General features: G+C 45.4%; 1 pseudogene across 1 annotated transcript; it reads left to right on the top strand.

Moving 5' to 3' along the window:
• Positions 1 to 10,298: 10,298 nt before the first annotated feature.
• Positions 10,299 to 11,546, top strand: LOC116555085 (annotated as a pseudogene). Its single transcript, XR_004270364.1, has 2 exons — positions 10,299 to 11,263; positions 11,347 to 11,546. The product of XR_004270364.1 is annotated as a transcription initiation factor TFIID subunit 9-like (transcript).
• Positions 11,547 to 18,806: the final 7,260 nt, after the last annotated feature.

An 18,806-nucleotide genomic window follows, 5' to 3' on the forward strand; every position in this document is an offset into this window, starting at 1 on the left:
GAATCTGTTCTCAGAGTTTTTAAACTATTAACTGGTGTCTTCTCTACAACACACCCATAGGGGAGGTAGCAGTGTCGGCAGTGGCGAATCTGTCCGGCCTGCAGCGGCCTCAGCTCTTGCCTCCTCAGAAGAAAGAATTTGCCCAAGAGGCATAGGGCAGAGAGACAGACCGAGGCAAGTGTTAGAGCAGGAGCGAAAGGCTATTAAAAAGCTTGAAGCAGGAAGTCAAGTCCACTTGGAAGAGGGCCAAGCAGGCGACTTGAGAGACGCAGGTGCGTGGCCTGACCTTTGACTTGGGGTTTTATACATGGGCAGGCTGCTGGACTCCGCCCTCCTTCTCCCCTGTTCTTCCCTGGGGCGGGCTGTCCGCACCCCAGCGCCTGCCCCCCCCCCCCGCGACTGCGCCCGGCCCCGCCCCCGCGCCCGGCCCCGTCCCCGTCCCGCCCCTGCCAGCGTTTGCCGTGTGGGAGACACACATGCGCAGTGTGTCTACTGGAGTTGAGCACATGCTCCCGTGAGGCAGGACGCATTTTTTTTTCTTAATTGCATTTTAGGTTCTGGGGTACATGTGAAGAACATGCAGGATTGTTGCATAGGTACACACATGACAGTGTGATTTGCTGCCTTCCTCCCCTTCACCTATATCTGGCATCTCTCCCCTTGCTATCTCTCCCCAGCTCCCCACCCCCCACCGTCCCTCCCCTATTTCCCCCCAACTGACCCCAGTGTGTAGTGCTCCCCTCCCTGTGTCCATGTGTTCTCATTGTTCAACGCCCGCCTATGAGTGAGAACATGCGGTGTTTGATCTTCTGCTCTTGTGTCAGTTTGCTGGGAATGATGGTTCCCAGGTTCATCCATGCCCCTTTACCAGCTGAGCCTTCCCGCTTCCTAGAGGAAGGTCACAGACCAGTTAAATGCCACCATGTTGCCTCGTAGTGCGCATGCTCGAGCCCACTCGCCCAATTCCTGAGATCTCCTGGGGAAGCTGCTCATCAGCAGTTTCAGGTGTTCCTGTGTATTGGGAGGCTGCCCTTCCTTGGCACTGGCTGTGGCCAATTATTATTTGAGAGAGACAGTTAACAACTCTCTGCCCATTCCTGGGGCAGGGTGGGCTCTCCTGCCCCGCTCATGTCGGCCTGGCTACCTGCTGTAACAGTAGTGTTACTGGGGCCACCCTCTTACACAGGAGAAAAGTGTCCACCAGAGGCCAAGCCGATTAGTCATGGTCTTCTAGCCATCAAGGGGTAAAGTCCACATTCACACTCCGGCAGTGGCCCTGTCCCTACCCACTGCAACTCACTATCCATCATGTAGAAGCATTCTGCAAGCAAAATATTCAGCATCATATTGTCGGAGGCGTTCCTGCCAGAGCGACTCCACCTTGAGTCAGGGCTAGGAAATGAGGCTGGGACTTGCTAAGATGTATTCTCAGAAAGTTAGGCATTCCTAGCCTCTAGGGTTTTATGGTTAAGGTAGCAAAGTGATATTGTTTACTAAACAGACCTAGTCCTGGGAGTGCCCAGATATATGGATACCTTGAGAACAAAGGCATTCCTAATTTTGCTTTAAAGATAACATTGCCGGGCACGGTGGCTCACGCCTGTAATCCCAGCACGTTGGGAGGCCGAGGCGGGTGGATCACGAGGTCAAGAGATGGAGACCATCCTGGTCAACATGGTGAAACCTCGTCTCTACTAAAAATACAAAAAATTAGCTGGGCATGGTGGCGCGTGCCTGTAATCCCAGCTACTCAGGAGGCTGAGGCAGGAGAATTGCCTGAACCCAAGAGGCAGAGGTTGCGGTGAGCCGAGATCGCGCCGTTGCACTCCAGCCTGGGTAACAAGAGCTAAACTCCGTCTCAAAAAAATAAATAAATAAATAAATAAAAATAAAGATAACATTGATGCTTGCAAAACATAGTAATTAAGAAAAATTAATGCTTTATCACAAACCCGTGTAGCAGAGCACATCTCCCCATGACCTTGTGTAGTCATGTATATCTATGTATTACAGTTAGGGTGAACGCCTTCCTCCCCTGACTTTCAGGAAGATCCTGCTCTGCCTGTGGAGTACACATTCTTTTATCCCTTTGCTTTCCTAATAAACTTGCTTCCACTTTACGGACTCGCCCTGAATTCTTTCTTACATGAGATCCAAGAACCCTCTCTTGGGGTCTAGATCTGGATTCCTTTCCTGTAACAATATCATGCTAAAAGCCTGAGGAATTTTCAGTAAGTGTGAAGAATTTTCAGCAAATATGGACTCCACTGTGTACAGGGAAGCCCACCTGGAAACAGCCCCAAGCATAAATTAGCAAAATTGCAGCCACTGTGTAGGAAGGAGCTGAAGCTCCATTTCAGTTCCAAAGCAAAACCTCAGAACCAAAGAGTCAGCCACAGAGAGGCCCTGCTGCAGCTGGGACGCAAGCCTCGGTGTCATCTGCACCCCAGCCTTCCATCCTTCCTCTCCTCTTCCCTTCCTACCCCAATCTGACACCCAGTGCCATCCTCTTCGGTCTGTTTTTTCCTCTCTGGTTAATTAAAGACAAGCAGGTTTTAGGAAAGAGTTCTGCTTCCTCTTGGGTGACTAATGAGGCTATCATTCTTCCCAGCTACGGAACAAGACACTCCTGCCCCACAAGGCTGCTAGGGACCTGACCCCGCGATGCTCTTGCCACGTGGGCTGCTACTGGGTGAACAGATGGCAAGAGAGTGAGAAAAAGTTTGGGGAAGCAGACAGATCTGTTTTGTAGCCTGCTCCCCTTGCAGGTGTCTCTTTTTTTTTTCTTTTTTTCTTTTTTATTCTTTTATACCCAAGAGGTGCTGAAGGAATAGTGGTCTCTTAGATAAGCGGTGTATTCAGAGGTTGAGCTGGACACACTTAAGCACAAGGCCATCCATGAGTGCCTGTACACTGAAGCCAACAGTCTGACTCAGTCAGTTCTTAACACAGGGTACCCTTAGCATGGGGCACAACTTTGCACTAAACCATAAGTTCTATACGGACAGAGACTGTTCATGCTCCCACGTGGGTCCTCTGTGCTGTACACACAATCGCTTCTGAATACAAGTGCTGGATGTGTGCATGAATCAAAGGCACCAATTTTATGCTGTCCTTAGAAATATGATATAATGGCCAGCCGCAGTGGCTCATACTTTGGGAGGTCGAGGTGGGTGGATGACTTGAGCATAGGAGCTCAAGACCAACCTGGTGAAAACCTGTCTCTACAAAAAATACAAAAATTAGTGGTGCATGCCTATAGTCCCAGCTACTTGGGAGGCAGAGGCAGGAGAATCAGTTGAACCCAAGAAGTCAAGCCTGCAGGCTATAGTGAGCTGTGACTGCACCACTGCACTCCAGCCCAGGTGATAGAGCAAGACTCTATCTCAAAAAAAAAGTCAAAAACATAATGCAAGCCATATGTGTCATGTTACATTTTTAGAAGGTGTATTAAAAAGTAAAAATGAGGTAAAATATATTTAAAAATTTTTTAATACTCCTTACCTAAACTATTATTCTTCTCACATGTAATCAGTACCAAAATTGATCAAGGAGATAGTTTGCATTTTTTCACTAAGGCTTCAGAATTCAGTGTGCAGGTACCAAGGGCACATCTCAATTCAGACTCACCACATCTCAAGTGTCTGGTGGTATTCGAAGGCAGTAGGAGTTTAGAGTACCCCATCCCCAGATGTGCCACTCTGATGTAGGAATTATTTTGAGCAAAAAGCAACTGAAAAGCAGACACAGGACGAATGTCCGTGAACTTGCTTTCTACAAGAAGGGCAAGATGATTCACTGTCACCAGACACAGCTCCAATCCTCATCAGCCCGGCGATGACATTAGCGAGCCACACGGCAAACCTACGAGCCCTTGCCGTCCGTCCATTTTTCTCACACCTTTACCTGCCCACAACTTACTGCCCCAGAAGCTCAAATTCCTCTTCCTGTGTTTTATCACTTCTCTACAAAATGGTTTTTCTTCGTTAAGATGCTGTCCTAGCCCATTCAGGGTGACTTATAAACAAAAGAAATGTATTTCTCACAGTCCTCGGAGCTAGAAATCCAAGATCAGGCTGTCAGTGTAGTCAGCTGGTGAGGGACCCTCCTCCAGGTTCAATGGCCATCTCCAAACCGTGTCCTTACATAGCACAGAGCAAAGAGGGAGCCTCAGGGGTCCCTCTTGTACCGGCAGTAATCCCACTCCACCCTCCTGATCTAATCACCTCCCAAACTCCCCATTTCCTACTGCCATCCCTCTGGGGATTCGAATTTCTACATATGAATTTGGGAGGGATACACACTGAGTTCATTGCAGATGCAGCATCAGTCCAAGCTCTGAGCACGCCTTTGAGTTACATGTCACAGAGCTTCTCCTGTGTGTATGCAGGACACACACATCAATAAACTCCTGTTTGTGTTTCTCTCATTAATCTGTGTTTTGTTGGCCTAATTTGCAGAGCTCCAGCCAAGGCATCTAAGGCAGGTAGAGAAAAATACAAATCTTTTCTTCCCTTACATGTGTGACAGTGAAGCGAGACCACGGAGCTGGACCACCAAGCTGTACAGCATCAGGAACTGGTGAAAGTGCGCTCATGGAACTCGGTGGGTGCTTCTAGCATCAGGGGCCCTCACCGCCTCTGGTAGCAGCTGCAGCTGCAGGGAAGCTCTGCACAGCACAGGCTCATGCAGCCGTGACTGTGCAGCTCCGGTGCTCCCTGTCTCTCCGCTTCCTTCCAAGAGACTTCTCTGAGTTAGGAGCCCCTTATCACAAGCACCAGTGCAACCTGGGGAGGGGGACCTGATGCCCCAAAGGCCCTGCAGCCAATAGGGGGTTAGAGCTCCTGGGTAGGGGCTCCAGTCCTCCAAACTTCAGCCAGACAATTTGGAGATGCGTTCTGGAAACATGCGGTGGGCCTTGCAGAGTGGAGCTTCCCTCCCTGACAAAACCCCGTGATGATGACTTCTGTTCTGTTCTTCCCTCACCATGCTCTCTGCTCCCTCCCTCTGCTTCCTAGGAGGCACTTTGAGGCTGAGGCATAGCCCATCTCTAGGGCCTGGGCAGTGTGAGAAGAGGGAGGAGGGAGGTACACTCTGAGAACCCTGGGTGGCCTTCCTGAGAGCCACAGATGTTGGGGCAGGTGACTTGCGGGCTGGTTGGGCTCCAGCCTTGAGAGACTCTGGAAAAATCACTATTTCATCTTAGGCCCCGCCCCCAGCTGTCTGCTCTAGGAGCAAAGTTGGTAGAAGGCTGAGCCATGAAGGCCCATCTCCATGCCTTTCCCACTCGTAGAGGAGATAAGTCACTTGCTCTTGTCACTTCTTGCCTCCACTTCCTAGAGCTTCAGCACGTGGGAGAGGTTTGGTTGAGGGGCGGGAGAACCACGTAGGGAGAAGCTCTTTGTGTCTTGGAGACGCTCCTCTCTTGGGGCCCAGCATCAGCTAATAATGAAGAGGTTCGACCAATTCAACAGGCAAGTGGCCTTTGGGATTTGCAAGAGAAGCCCTCTTGCAGATTCTCCATTTTCCTGAAGTGGCAATGAATTAGATATCCATTTTCTACATGAAACCCCACCCCGAAGCTTAATCTTTCAAAAAACAATCGTCATTTATTCCCTCTTCTGGTTTCTGTAGGTTGGTCATTCCAGAGTGGCTCAGCTGGTTGGTAAACACCTGGGGCTCCCTGGGCGTCTCTTTCTGTCTGCATGTGGTTTCTCCAAGTGCTCTCTCCAGCATGGCGGGGTTGGGGTAGCAGGACTGGGTTTCTTATATAGCAGCTCAGGTGCCAAAGCACAAGGAGAGACAGTGAGAGAGAGAGAAAGAGGGGGGGGAGAGAGAGAGAGAGAAAGAGAGAGAGAGAGAGCAAAAGCATGTGTGTAAGGCCGAAACCATATCTAGTTTTCTACGACCTAGTCTCAGAAGTCATTCATTGTCAGTACCGCTTTGTTCTTAGTCGAAAGGTCCATCCAAGTTCAAAGAGGGAGACATAGACTCCATAAGCCCACCTGTCACAGCGTTAGAGCAGGTGGAATGGGAGATGTACCAGTACAGCCCTCTCTGCAAAACGCAATCAATCACACACGGGAATTTTGCAACAATAAAGAGAACAGAAAGGGAAGGTGATGCTCTGAATTTTGGGTGGTAGGAAAATAAGTCATTCTTGGCACATGTACTGAGTTGAATAGTGTTCCCTAGAATTCACGTCGCCCAAACCTCAAAATATGACCTTATTTCAAAACAAGCATTTGCAGGTGAGTTAGTTAAGATGAAGTCATTCTGCAATAAAGGAAGCCCCAAATTCAACGACTGGCATCCTTCTATGATCACTGCCTGAAGCCACTGACACATGCAGAGGAAAGACAGCTTGTGGGGACAGAGGCAGAGGCTGGTGGGAGGCAGCCACAAGCCCAGAATGGCCAGCAATCCCCAGACGCAAGTAGGAATCATCCCCTAGAGGTTTTGAGGGAGGGTGGCCGGCTGACACCTCGGTTTCAGACTTCTGGTCTCCAGAACCATGAAAGAATAAATGGCTGTTGTTTTAAGCAAAGTAACCCCCAGTTTGTGGTACTGTGCTATGGGAGATGGAGGGAGCGCCTCCAGCAGAAGAATCTCCACAACACAGGGGGTTGATCTGTATCTGCTGTCATGATCTGCTTGTCCTGACCCCAGTCCACGCACACAGGTTCAAGTCTTGCAAGATGCCCAGATAACAAGGGCTTTTTGTCTGATTCAGCCTGCGCTTGTATTTCCAAAGAGCTACCGCGTAACTTCCAACGAGGAGCTTCTGCAGCTTAGTGAATTCTCTTCATTTGGAGCGATCCAATGGAAAAGGTAGACATGCCTGATGTCATGGCAAGCAGAGAGCAGAGAAGACAAAGGCGGGCAGCCGCCGCAAAGTCTGTCTTCTCATTAGCTAAGTATTTCCTGAAGCCTCATAGAAGTCTTTCTTTCCAGTTTGCTCTTGACTAATTCAGCCCCCTTCCTGGATGAAGGGAGTAACTCATCCCGGGGATCTGTTTCTTGTCACCGAGGGGAAGGGAGAAGGCGGAGTGCCGGGGGATTCAGAGTTAGGGATCGGGGAAAGGCCGGCCGCATTCAGTGAGGACTCAGGGATGACGGAGAGTTTCCTTCTTAGCTGTCCCTTTGCAGCTTCATTTTTGTGTTTGATCTAGTGACCCATTCCCCGGCAAAAGGAGAAATACAAAGAATCAGTAAGCATCTAGGGGGTGTTCATGACGACAAATGAAAGCAGTCCGTCGTCTGTCACCTTCCAAACTGCCGACTCTTCTTTGCTGCGACTGTGTCACTGACTTGGCTGCACGCTGGTGAGGCAGGTGAAGAAGCACAGAACAGTGAGAGCGAGCAGTTCCGCCGACCACGCAGGACGCAGACGCATTTCACAAAGAGACACGGCCTCTTAGAAGACGGAAGAGAGCCCTAAGGAACGCCAGTAATCATATGTGCAGCAACTATACGCAGAAAATAAGAACGTTGCAAAGAAACAATCAGCGACCAGCCACTGTGCTCTTGGAAATTTAAAAATAACATGCTAAAATGAAAAATTAAATTGAATGACTGGAAAATAAACTGGAGGGATTTTCCTAGAACAAAATGCAAGACAGAAACGATAAGAAGCTCAGGAAAGATATATTAGAGATGACAGAGGGGAGAAAAATATTAAAGAAATAACAAGTGTCCAGAAGTGTAAGGAGACACGGGCCATCTCATGTGAACAGTACATTTAAAACACCTACACTCATGAAATCTCAGAACGAAATTAATTTCACACATTAATTAGAATTAGTTTGACATATTAGAATTAATTTAGCTAAATGAATTTAGCATATCCTCACAAAATTTCAGAACTTTAAAAGATAAAATGAATATCCTAAAAGCTCCAAGAGAGGAAAACATTCACCTATAAAGAAATTAAGAAACAGACTTGCATCAAACTTGTCATCAGCAATATTCACTGCCACGGAAATGTGGAACAATTTCTTCCAAACTGCAAGTAAAAACGACTTCAGGACTAGACATTGGAACTCAGCCCTACCTTCATGCAAGAGGAAGTACAAAGTTTATTTCAGGCATGAAAAGATCTCCAGATCCTACCCTTTTTTGAAGATCTTCCTTATGGATGAAAATTCTGCTGTGTGCAGTAACTCACATCTGTAATCCCAGCACTTGGGGAAGCCAAGGCAGGCAAATCACTGGAGCTTGGGAGTGCAAGACCAGCCTGGGCAACATGGCAAAACCCTGGCTCTACAAAAATTTAAGAAATTAGCCAGGTATGGTGCTGTGCTTCTGTAGTCCCAGCCACTCAGGAGGCTGACGTGGGAGGATCCCTTGAGTCCACGGAGCTCCAGCCTGCAGTGAGCCATGACTGCACCACTGCACTCCAGCCTGGGTGACAAAGCAAGACCCTGTCTCAAAAAAGAAAAAAAAAAAGCCGGCCAATAACATTGACCTACCTACCTTAATTGTGCAGCAGGTGAACAAAAAAAGAAAAAAGAAAAAAAAATCTTAGAAAAAAGTCCTAGAGAAGAAGATATGGGACCCCAGAAACAGCTGGACTAACATTGGCCTCCATCAGAAAGAAAACAGAATAACGTCTCTGCAGTAGACAGAAAGAATCCATTGAAATTGAAGAAAGAAGTCAGTGTCTCCTGGGGAATATCTTTAAGAAGAAAAATGGAGGAATGTATTTCAGGAGCTGGAAAGAGGAAAAGCTAGAAGATGTGAGCAACATGGTGAGAGTGTATATTTCTTCTCTCTAAGACAAAGAAAAAGCAGTTCAAGAATTCTGAAGAAATAATAAACTGTACCAAAAAAATCCCAGCTTTGTGTTAAAGCAGTAAGGATCTGTGGGTTCTTGATGGCGGTGTGGAGATGACATGTCCTTTACGTGTTGAGACCACGAGTGACTGTTGACTTAGTGGATGGCACTGGCTCCTTTTATTAGAACTAAAGAATGAACAATTACATTCTAGGACTTTCTATGATGGTGCAAAAAGTTTTAATTTACACAATAAGGTACTTTTTCTTTTTTTGAGACGGAGTCTCGCTCTGTAACCCAGGCTGGGGTGCAGTTGCATGATCTCAGCTCTCTGCAACCTCTGCCTCCCAGGTCCCAGTTCAACCAATTCTCTTGCCTCAGCCTCCTGAGTAGCTGGGATTACAGGCATGCACCACCATGCCCAGGTGTGTGTAAGTGTATTTGTAGGAGGAAAAAAATAGCTATTTGGTGGTAATGTACCTTCTATGTGGCGCTAAGACTAACTTACTTACTCTGCATGCTTTTCTTTATTTTCTAAATTTACTATAATAAATATGAATTGCTCATATAATCTGAAAAAGTTACTTATAAAATTTCCATGGAAAAGACTGCTTCTAGAGACAAGATGATGAGTTGGAGCTCTTTCCCATTCTGTCCAAGAACTTTTCAGTCCCTTCAGATCCTTAGAAGAGCTCACCAAGTACTGAAAGGTGAGGAATAGTCTGTATGATCTGTCTCAGATTCTGAGGACATCACAGACAATTATTAGACTCATCCAGCCAGATAGAAATAAATGTGGTTGTTCTAAGATCTTGACAGGGCTGAAAAATTAGTGTCTAGGAAGCTGAGAACTCATGAACCCAGGTGTCTATCTTAACTCCTGCGCTTCAGTTACATAGGACAAAGGTCACAAACTCAGCTGCTTCAACCTGTGCTTCTCAACACTTCCAGTACATAGGCTTTGCCTGGAGATCTTGTTAATTAAATGCAGATTGTCATTCAGAGGGGCTGGGGTGGGGACCTGAGATTCTGCACCTGAGGACCTGAGAATCAACGACCTGGGAATACTGACGTGATGTGGCTGATCCGGGGATTACGCCTTCAATAATGAGGGCTTCCGGGGTCAAGGCTGGGACTGTGAAAAGCTAGGTGAGGAGTGATGGGAAGTAGGGAAGCAGGGAGATGATGGTCCATCTGAAGGTGTTTCAAGTACTGACAACAACAATAATGTAAACACACTCTAAGGGAAAAGCAAACTTGCCTGATGGCCAGATTCTGGCCAGAAGTTGATAGTATGTCCTGTCCAGCTGGAAAGTTGTGGGGAAAAAAAAAAAAAAAAGAAAAGAAAAAGAATGATTGTGGCACTTGTCACATGTGGTGTATTAGTCTGTTTTCACACTGCTGATAAAGACATGCCCAAGAGTGGGCCGCGGCTGGGCCACCGGGGCAGGCCAGGGGCACCGCAGTGGGCCTCGGGGTCCTTGGGGCCCATGGGCTCTCGCTGCCACCCACCCCTTCCAGCTCCTTCCCGTAGTGCAAAGGGCGCTTGAGCGAGGTGATCGGAGCAGTCGCAGCGAGGACTATGTTGCTTCCGAACATCCTGCTCACCGGTACACCATGGGTTGGAAAAACCACACTAGGCAAAGAACTTGCATCAAAATCAGGACTGAAATACATTAATGTGGGTGATTTAGCTCGAGAAGTCTGATCATCGGATATCATGGAGTCTGGCAAGATGGCTTCTCCCAAGAGCATGCCGAAAGGTGCCCAGATGATGGCACAAATCCTGTAGGATATGGGGATTACAGAATATGAGCCAAGAGTTATAAATCAGATGTTGGAGTTTGCCTTCCGATATGTGACCACAATTCTAGATGATGCAAAAATTTATTCAAGCCATGCTAAGAAAGCTATCGTTGATGCAGACGATGTGCGATTGGCAATCCAGTGCCGCGCTGACCAGTCTTTTACCTCTCCTCCCCCAACAGATTTTTTTATTAGATATCGCAAGGAAAAGAAATCAAGCGCCTTTGCCATTAATCAAGCCATGTTCAGGTCCTACGTTGCCACCTGATAGGTATTGCTTAACAGCTCCAAACTATAGGCTGAAATCTTTACAGAAAAAGGCATCAACTTCTGCGGGAAGAGTAACAGTCCCACAGTTAAGTGTTGGTTTGGTGACTAGCAGACCAAGTACTCCCACACTAGGCACACCAACCCCACAGACCATGTCTGTTTCAACTAAAGTGGGGACTCCCATGTCCTTCACAGGAAAAAGGTTTACAGTACAGATGCCTACATCGCAGTTTCCAGCTTTAAAAGCTTCAATTCCTGCAACTTCAGCAGTTCAGAATGTTCTCATTAATCCATCATTAACTGGGTCCAAGAACATTCTTATTATCACTAATATGGTGTCATCACAAAATACTGCCAATGAATCATCAAATGCATTGAAAAGAAAACATGGGGGGAGAAGCCAAGATGGCCGTTTAGGAACAGCTCAGGATTGCAGCTCCCAGTGAAAGCGCAGAGGGTAAGTGGACGCGGCGTTTTTATGGCCCACAGACTAGGAAATTCCCGGGCGGAGGAGCTCCACGGTCACCAGCGCGGCTGTTTCGGCCAGTGTGGCTGTGCCGGCCGGCGCTGCTGCTTTGCCCAGCGCGGCTACTTTGTCGGCGCCCCGGAGCCGCGGTTCTCCATACAAAATACACCGGTCTGGGTGCCCTTTTGGCTGGTGATTGGAGCCACGGGAAGTCGCCCATTCGTCTGATTAAAAAGGGGACTGAGCAGAGAACCAGGACAGTAGATTCCAGGGCAAAAAAAAAAAAAAAAGCACCACAAACCTCAGTGCCGCTGTTTAAGCCAGCGCAGTGAGTGGCCGCAGGGGAAAACAAACAGACCCTGGCACCTCTTCAGCAGGCGACTGGAACTCCAACTTAAAAAAGGCTCTGAGGCAGGGAGCCAGGCGATCAGGCTCGGCTGGTCCCACCCCCACAAAAGATCAGCAACCAGAAACTCTGGATTGAGAGTTTCACAGCAAGCGCAGCTGAACCCAGGACGGCCCAGCTCTGTGCGGGAGGGGCGTCTGCCATTACCGAGGCAGCCCGCCACGATGGAGGTAGTAAGCCAATGCTGAGGCAGCCCGCCGTTGCCATGGCAACCTGCCATTGCCAAGGCAGCCCACCGTTGCCAAGGCAACCCGCCACAGCAGAGAGACTCCGCCTCAACAGAGGCGGGCCACCATCACCAAAGCAGTTCTAACTACACCCATATAAACAGGACTGCAGGGAAGTTCACTGGACAGCTGGGCGGAGCCCACAGCAGCTCAGCAAAGCCTCTACAGGCCGACAATGACTAGGCTGCCTCCTTGCTGGGCAGGGCAGCTCTGAAAGGAAAAAAAAAAAAAAGAGAGAAGGCAGCAGCATAACCGAAACTCATAAAGCACTAAATCCCTGGGACAGAGCACCTGGGAACAAAAAGCAGTTTATTAGCTCTGCTGCAGCAGACCTAAACGTACCTGCCAAGCAACTCTGAATGAACAACAGAGCTCACAGCTCACCATTTGAGCTCCTATAAAGAAGAGACTGTCTCCTCAAGCAGCTCCCTGACCCCTATATATCCAAAGAGCCACCTGATAAAGGAGAAATCAGGTTGACACTAGGCGGGTATCCTTCTGGGACAAAGATAGCAGAAGAAGAAAACTGGTAACAACCCTTACTGTTCAGCAGCTGCTGCAGGTGAACCCCAGGCAAGCAGGGCCTGGAGTGAACCTCAGCAGACCTACAGCAGAGGGGCCAGACTGTCAGAAGGAAAACCAAGAAACAGAAATAACCTCATCATCAACAAACAGAACGACAATCTGAAAGATTTGAGACCCAATCTGAAAGCCAGCAACTACAAAGTCGACAGGTTGATAAATCCTTAAAGATGGGAAGAAACCAGCGCAAAAAGGATGAAAACACCTGAAACCAGAACACCTCTCCTCCTAAAAGGGATCACAACTCCTCGCCAGCAAGGGAACAAGGTTGGAGGGAGAACGAGTGTGATGAAATGACAGAATCAGACTTCAGAAGGTGGGTAGTAAGAAACTTCTGTGAACTTAAAGAACATGTTCTAACCAAATGCAAAGAAACTAAGAACCTTGAAAAAAGATTTGACGAAGTGCTAATGAGAATGGACAAAATAGAAAGGAATATAAGTGAATTGATGGAGCTGAAAAACGTAACACGAGAACTTCGTGAAGCATGCACAAGTATCAACAGCTGAATTGACCAAGCAGAAGAAAGGATATCAGAGGTCGAAGATCAACTCAATGAAATAAAATGGGAAGGCAAGACTGGAGAAAAAAGGGTAAAAAGGAATGAACAAAGTCTCCAAGAAATGTGGGACTATGTGAAAAGACCTACGTTTGATAGGCGTACCTGAATGCGACGAAGAGAATGAATCCAAGCTGGAAAATACTCTTCAGGATATTATCCAGGAAAACTTCCCCAACCTAGAAAGGCAGGCAAACATTCAAGTCCAGGAAATACAGAGAACACCACAAAGATATTCGTCAAGAAGAGCAACCCCAAGGCACATAATCGTCAGATTCACCAGGGTTGAAATGAAGGAAAAAATACTAAGGGCAGCCAGACAGAAAGGTCAGGTGAAGGAAAAATAAAATCCTTTGGGAACATGCAAGTACTCAGAGATTTCGTCACTACCAGGCCAGCTCTACAAGAGCTCCTGAAAGAGGCTCTACACATATAAAGGAACAACAAGTACCAGCTCAACTAAAGGGCAACACACCCAGCTAGCACCAAAATGGCAGTATCACATTCGCACATAACAATATTAACCCTAAATGTAAATGGACTAAATGCCCCAATCAAAAGACACAGACTGGCAAATTGGATAAAAAGTCAAAACCCATCGGTGTGCTGTATCCAGGAAACCCATCTCACGTGCAAGGGTACACAAAGGCTCAAAATAAAGGGATGGAGGAAGATTTACCAAGCAAATGGAGAGCAAAGAAAAGCAGGAGTTGCAATTCTCATCTCTGATAAATTAGACTTTAAAGCAACAAAGATCAAAAGAGACAAAGAAGGACATTACATAATGGTAAAATGATCAATACAACAAGAGGAGCTAACGATCCTAATTATATACCCACCCAATACAGGAGCACCCAGATACATAAGGCAAGTTCTTAATGACTTACAAAGAGACTTAGACTCCCACACAATAACAGTGGGAGACTTTAACACCCCATTGTCAATATTAGACAGATCAACCAGACAGAAAATTAACAAGGGTATCCAGGACTTGAACTCAGACCTGGACCAAGCAAACCTAATAGACATTTACAGAACTCTCCACCCCAAATCCACAGAATATACATTCTTCTCAGCACCACATCACACCTACTCTAAAATTGACCACATAATTGGGAGTAAATCACTCCTCAGCAAATGCAAAAGAACGGAAATCGTAACAAACAGTCTCTCAGACCACATTGCAATCAAGTTAGAACTCAGGATTCAAAAACTAACCCAGAACCACACAGCTTCATGAAAACTGAACAACTTGCTCTTGAATGTTGACTGGATTAAACAATGAAATGAAGACAGAAATAAAGATGTTCTTCGAAACCAACGAGAATGAAGACACAACATACCAGAATCTCTGGGACACATTTAAAGCAGTCTCTAGAGGAAAATATATAGCAATAAGTGCCCACATGAGAAGCAAGGAGAGATCAAAAATTGACACCCTATCATCAAAACTGAAAGAGCTAGAGGAGCAAGATCAAAAAAACTCAAACTCTAGCAGAAGACAAGAAATAGCTAAGATCAGAGCAGAACGGAAGGAGATAGAGACACAAAAAACCCTCAAAAAATCAATAAATCCAGGAGCTGGTTTTTTGAAAAGATCAACAAAATAGACAGACCACTAGCCAGATTAATAAAAAAGAAAAGACAGAATAACCAAATTGATACAATAAAAAACAATAAAGGGGATATCACCACAGATTCCACAGAAATTCAAACCATCATCAGAGATTATTACAAACAACTCTATGCACATAAACTAATAAACCTGGAAGAAATGGATAAATTCCTGGACACTTGCCTCCTCCCAAGCCTAAACTAGGAAGAAGCCGAAACCCTGAACAGACCCATAACAAGGTCTGAAGTTGAGGCAGCAGTTAAGAGCTTACCATCCAAAAAAAGCCCAGGTCCAGACGGGTTCACAGCCAAATTCTACCAGACATACAAAGAGGAGCTGGTACCATTCCTTCTGAAACTATTCCAGACAATACAAAAAGAGGGAATTCTTCCCAAATCATTTTATGAGACCAACATAATCCTGATTCCAAAACCTGGCAGAGACTCAACAAGAAAAGAAAACTTCAGGCCAATATCCATGATGAACATAGATGCAAAAATCTTCAATAAAATACTGACAAGCCGATTGCAACAGCACATCAAAAAGCTTATCCACCATGATCAAGTAGGCTTCATCCCGGGGATGCAAGGCTGGTTCATCATACGCAAGTCTATAAACGTAATTCACCACACAAACAGAACCAAAGACAAAAACCACATGATTATCTCAATTGATGCAGAGAAGGCCTTTGACAAAATTCAACAGCCCTTTATGCTAAAAACCCTCAATAAGCTAGGTATTGATGGAATGTATCTCAAAATAATAAAAGCTATTTATGACAAACCAACAGCCAATATCGTACTGAATGGGCAAAAACTGCAAGCATTCCCCTAGAAATGTGGCACCAGACAAGGATGCCCTCTCTCACCACTGCTATTCAATATAGTGTTAGAAGTTCTAGCCAGAGCAATCAGGCAAGAAAAAGAAATAAAGAACATTCAAATAGGAAAGGAGGAAGTCAAATTGTCTCTATTTGCAGATGAAATGATTGTATATCTAGAAGACCCCATCGTCTCAGCCCCAAATTTCCTGAAACTGATAAGCAAGTTCAGCAAAGTCTCAGGATACAAAATCAATGTGCAAAAATCACATGCATTCCTATACACCAATAACAGACTTAAAGAGAGCCAAATCAAGAACAAACTTCCATTCACAATTGCCACAAAGAGAATAAAATACCTAGGAATACAACTAACAAGGAATGTAAAGGAACTCTTCAAGGAGAACTACAAGCCACTGCTCAATGAAATAAGAGAGAACACAAACAGATGGAGAAACATTCCATGTTCATGGTTAGGAAGAATCAATATCGTGAAAATGGCCATACTGCCCAAAGTAATTTACAGATTCAATGCTATCTCCATAAAGCTACCAATGACCTTCTTCACAGAACTGGAAAAAATCACCTTAAACTTCATATGGAACCAAAAGAGAGCCCGCATAGCCAAGTCAATTCTAAGCAAAAAGAACAAAGCGGGAGGCATCACACTACCGGACTTCAAACTATACTACAAGGCTACAGTAATCAAAACAGCATGGTACTGGTACCAAAACAGAGATATAGACCAACGGAACAGAACAGAGGTCTCGGAGGCAACACAACATATCTACAACCATCTGATCTTTGACAAACCAGACAAAAACAAGCAATGGGGAAAGGATTCCCTGTTCAATAAATGATGTTGGGAAAGCTGGCTAGCCATGTGCAGAAAGCAGAAACTGGACCCCTTCCTGACACCTTACACTAAAATTAACTCCAGATGGATTAAAGACTTAAACATAAGACCTAACACCATAAAAACCCTAGAAGAAAATCTAGGCAAAACCATTCAGGACATAGGTGTAGGCAAGGACTTCATGACCAAAACACCAAAAGCATTGACAACAAAAGCCAAAATAGACAAATGGGACCTAATCAAAATCCACAGCTTCTGCACAGCAAAAGAAACACTCATTAGAGTGAATTGGCAACCAACAGAATGGGAAAAAATTTTTGCAGTTTACCCATCTGACAAAGGGCTGATATCCAGAATTTACAAAGAACTAAAATAGATTTACAAGAAAAAACTAACAAGTCCATTCAAAAGTGGGCAAAGGATATGAACAGACACTTTACAAAAGAAGACATACATGAGGCCAACAAACATATGAAAAAATGCTCATCATCACTGGTCATCAGAGAAATGCAAATCAAAACTACACTGAGATACCATCTCACGCCGGTTAGAATGGCGATCATTAAAAAATCTGGAGACAACAGATGCTGGAGAGGATGTGGAGAAATAGGAACACTTTTGCACTGTTGGTGGGATTGTAAATTAGTTCATCCATTGTGGAAGACAGTGCGGCGATTCCTCAAGGACCTAGAAACAGAAATTCCATTTGACCCAGCAATCCCATTACTGGGTATATATCCAAAGGATTACAAATCTTTCTTCTATAAGGACATGTGGACACGAATGTTCATTGCAGCACTGTTTACAACAGCAAAGACCTGGAACCAACCCAAATGCCCATCGATGATAGACTGGATAGGGAAAATGTGGCACATATACACCACGGAATATTTTGCAGCCATCAAAAACGATGAGTTTGGGTCCTTTGTAGGGACATGGATGAATCTGGAAACCATCATTCTCAGCAAACTGACAGAAGAGCAGAAGATCAAACGCTGCATGTTCTCACTCATAGGCGGGTGTTGAACAATGAGAACACATGGACACAGGGAGGGGAGCACTACACACTGGGGTCAGTTGGGGGGAAATAGGGGAGGGACGGTGGGGGATGGGGAGCTGGGGAGAGATAGCCAGGGGAGAAATGCCAGATGTAGGTGATGGGGAGGAAGGCAGCAAATCACACTGCCACGTGTGTATCTATGCAACAATTTTGCATGTTCTTCACATGTACCCCAAAACCTAAAATGCAATAAAATAAATAAATGGGAAAAAAAAAAGAAAACATGAAGATGAAGATGATGATGATGACTATGATAATTTGTAATCTAGCCTTGCTGCATGTAACATGTGTGCTTGGTCTTGAATTTATTGTACTGATATTAACCATGCATGCTGGATGTTTTCAAGTTGTGTTTTAGAAAACTTTAATAATATTTAGTGAGTAAATACAATTACCATACTTTTCAATTTAAATGAAGGTTCGGCCTTAAAAGTATAAGAAAAATGAAGTTGTCATTCAGTAACTTGAAAAAAAAGACATGCCAAAGACTGGGCAATTTACGAAAGAAAGAGGTTTGATTGTACTCGTAGTTCCACGTGGCTGGAGAGGCCTCACAATCATCGTGGAAGGCAAGGAAGAGCAAGTCATGTCTTACATGGATGGCAGCAGGCAGACGGAGAGCTTGTTCAGGGAAACTCATTTTTAAAACCATCAGATCTCGTGAGACATCTTCACTATCATGAGAACAGCATGGGAAAGACCTGTTCCCATAATTCCATCACCTCCCACTGGGTCTTTTATACAACATGTGGAAATTATGGGAGCTACAAGATGAGATTTGGAGGGGACACAGAGCCAAACCGTATCATCTGGGTAGCCAATATTTACCAGGTCCTTCAGGAGTCAAACAGTTTCCACCTGAGCTATTTCACAGGCCGAAGAATTTTACTTTTCCCAAAGTTATTGGTTACAAACATAAGCAACCAGACAAACCCAGCTCAAGTCCTGGCTCAGATTCCACTCCTAGGTGTGTACTGAAAAGAATTGAAAACAGATGTTCCCATAAAATCTTATATATAATGCTCATAGCATTATTCATAGTAGCAATAGGTGGGCACAACCTGGATGTCCATCAACTGGTATGTGAATAAACTTGGTTTAATCCCTGCAGTGGAATATTATTCAGCCATAAAAAAGGAATCAGAATCAGATACATACCACAACATGGATAAGCCTTGAAAACAAGACATTAGGGAAAAAGAACGGAGATGCGGAAGGACAAATGCTGTACAATTCCATTTGTATGAAATGTTCAGAATAGGCCCATCCACAGAGATAGAAAATAGAGTGGATTTTGCTTAGGGCTGGGAGAATGGTGATTAGGGAAGTCATAGCTAAAGGCTGTGGGGTTTCTTTGAGCAGT

This window comes from Sapajus apella, unplaced genomic scaffold (genome assembly GCF_009761245.1).
Source record: "Sapajus apella isolate SASKATOON/1434 unplaced genomic scaffold, GSC_monkey_1.0 scaffold2, whole genome shotgun sequence".
Taxonomy (NCBI): Eukaryota; Metazoa; Chordata; class Mammalia; order Primates; family Cebidae; genus Sapajus; species Sapajus apella.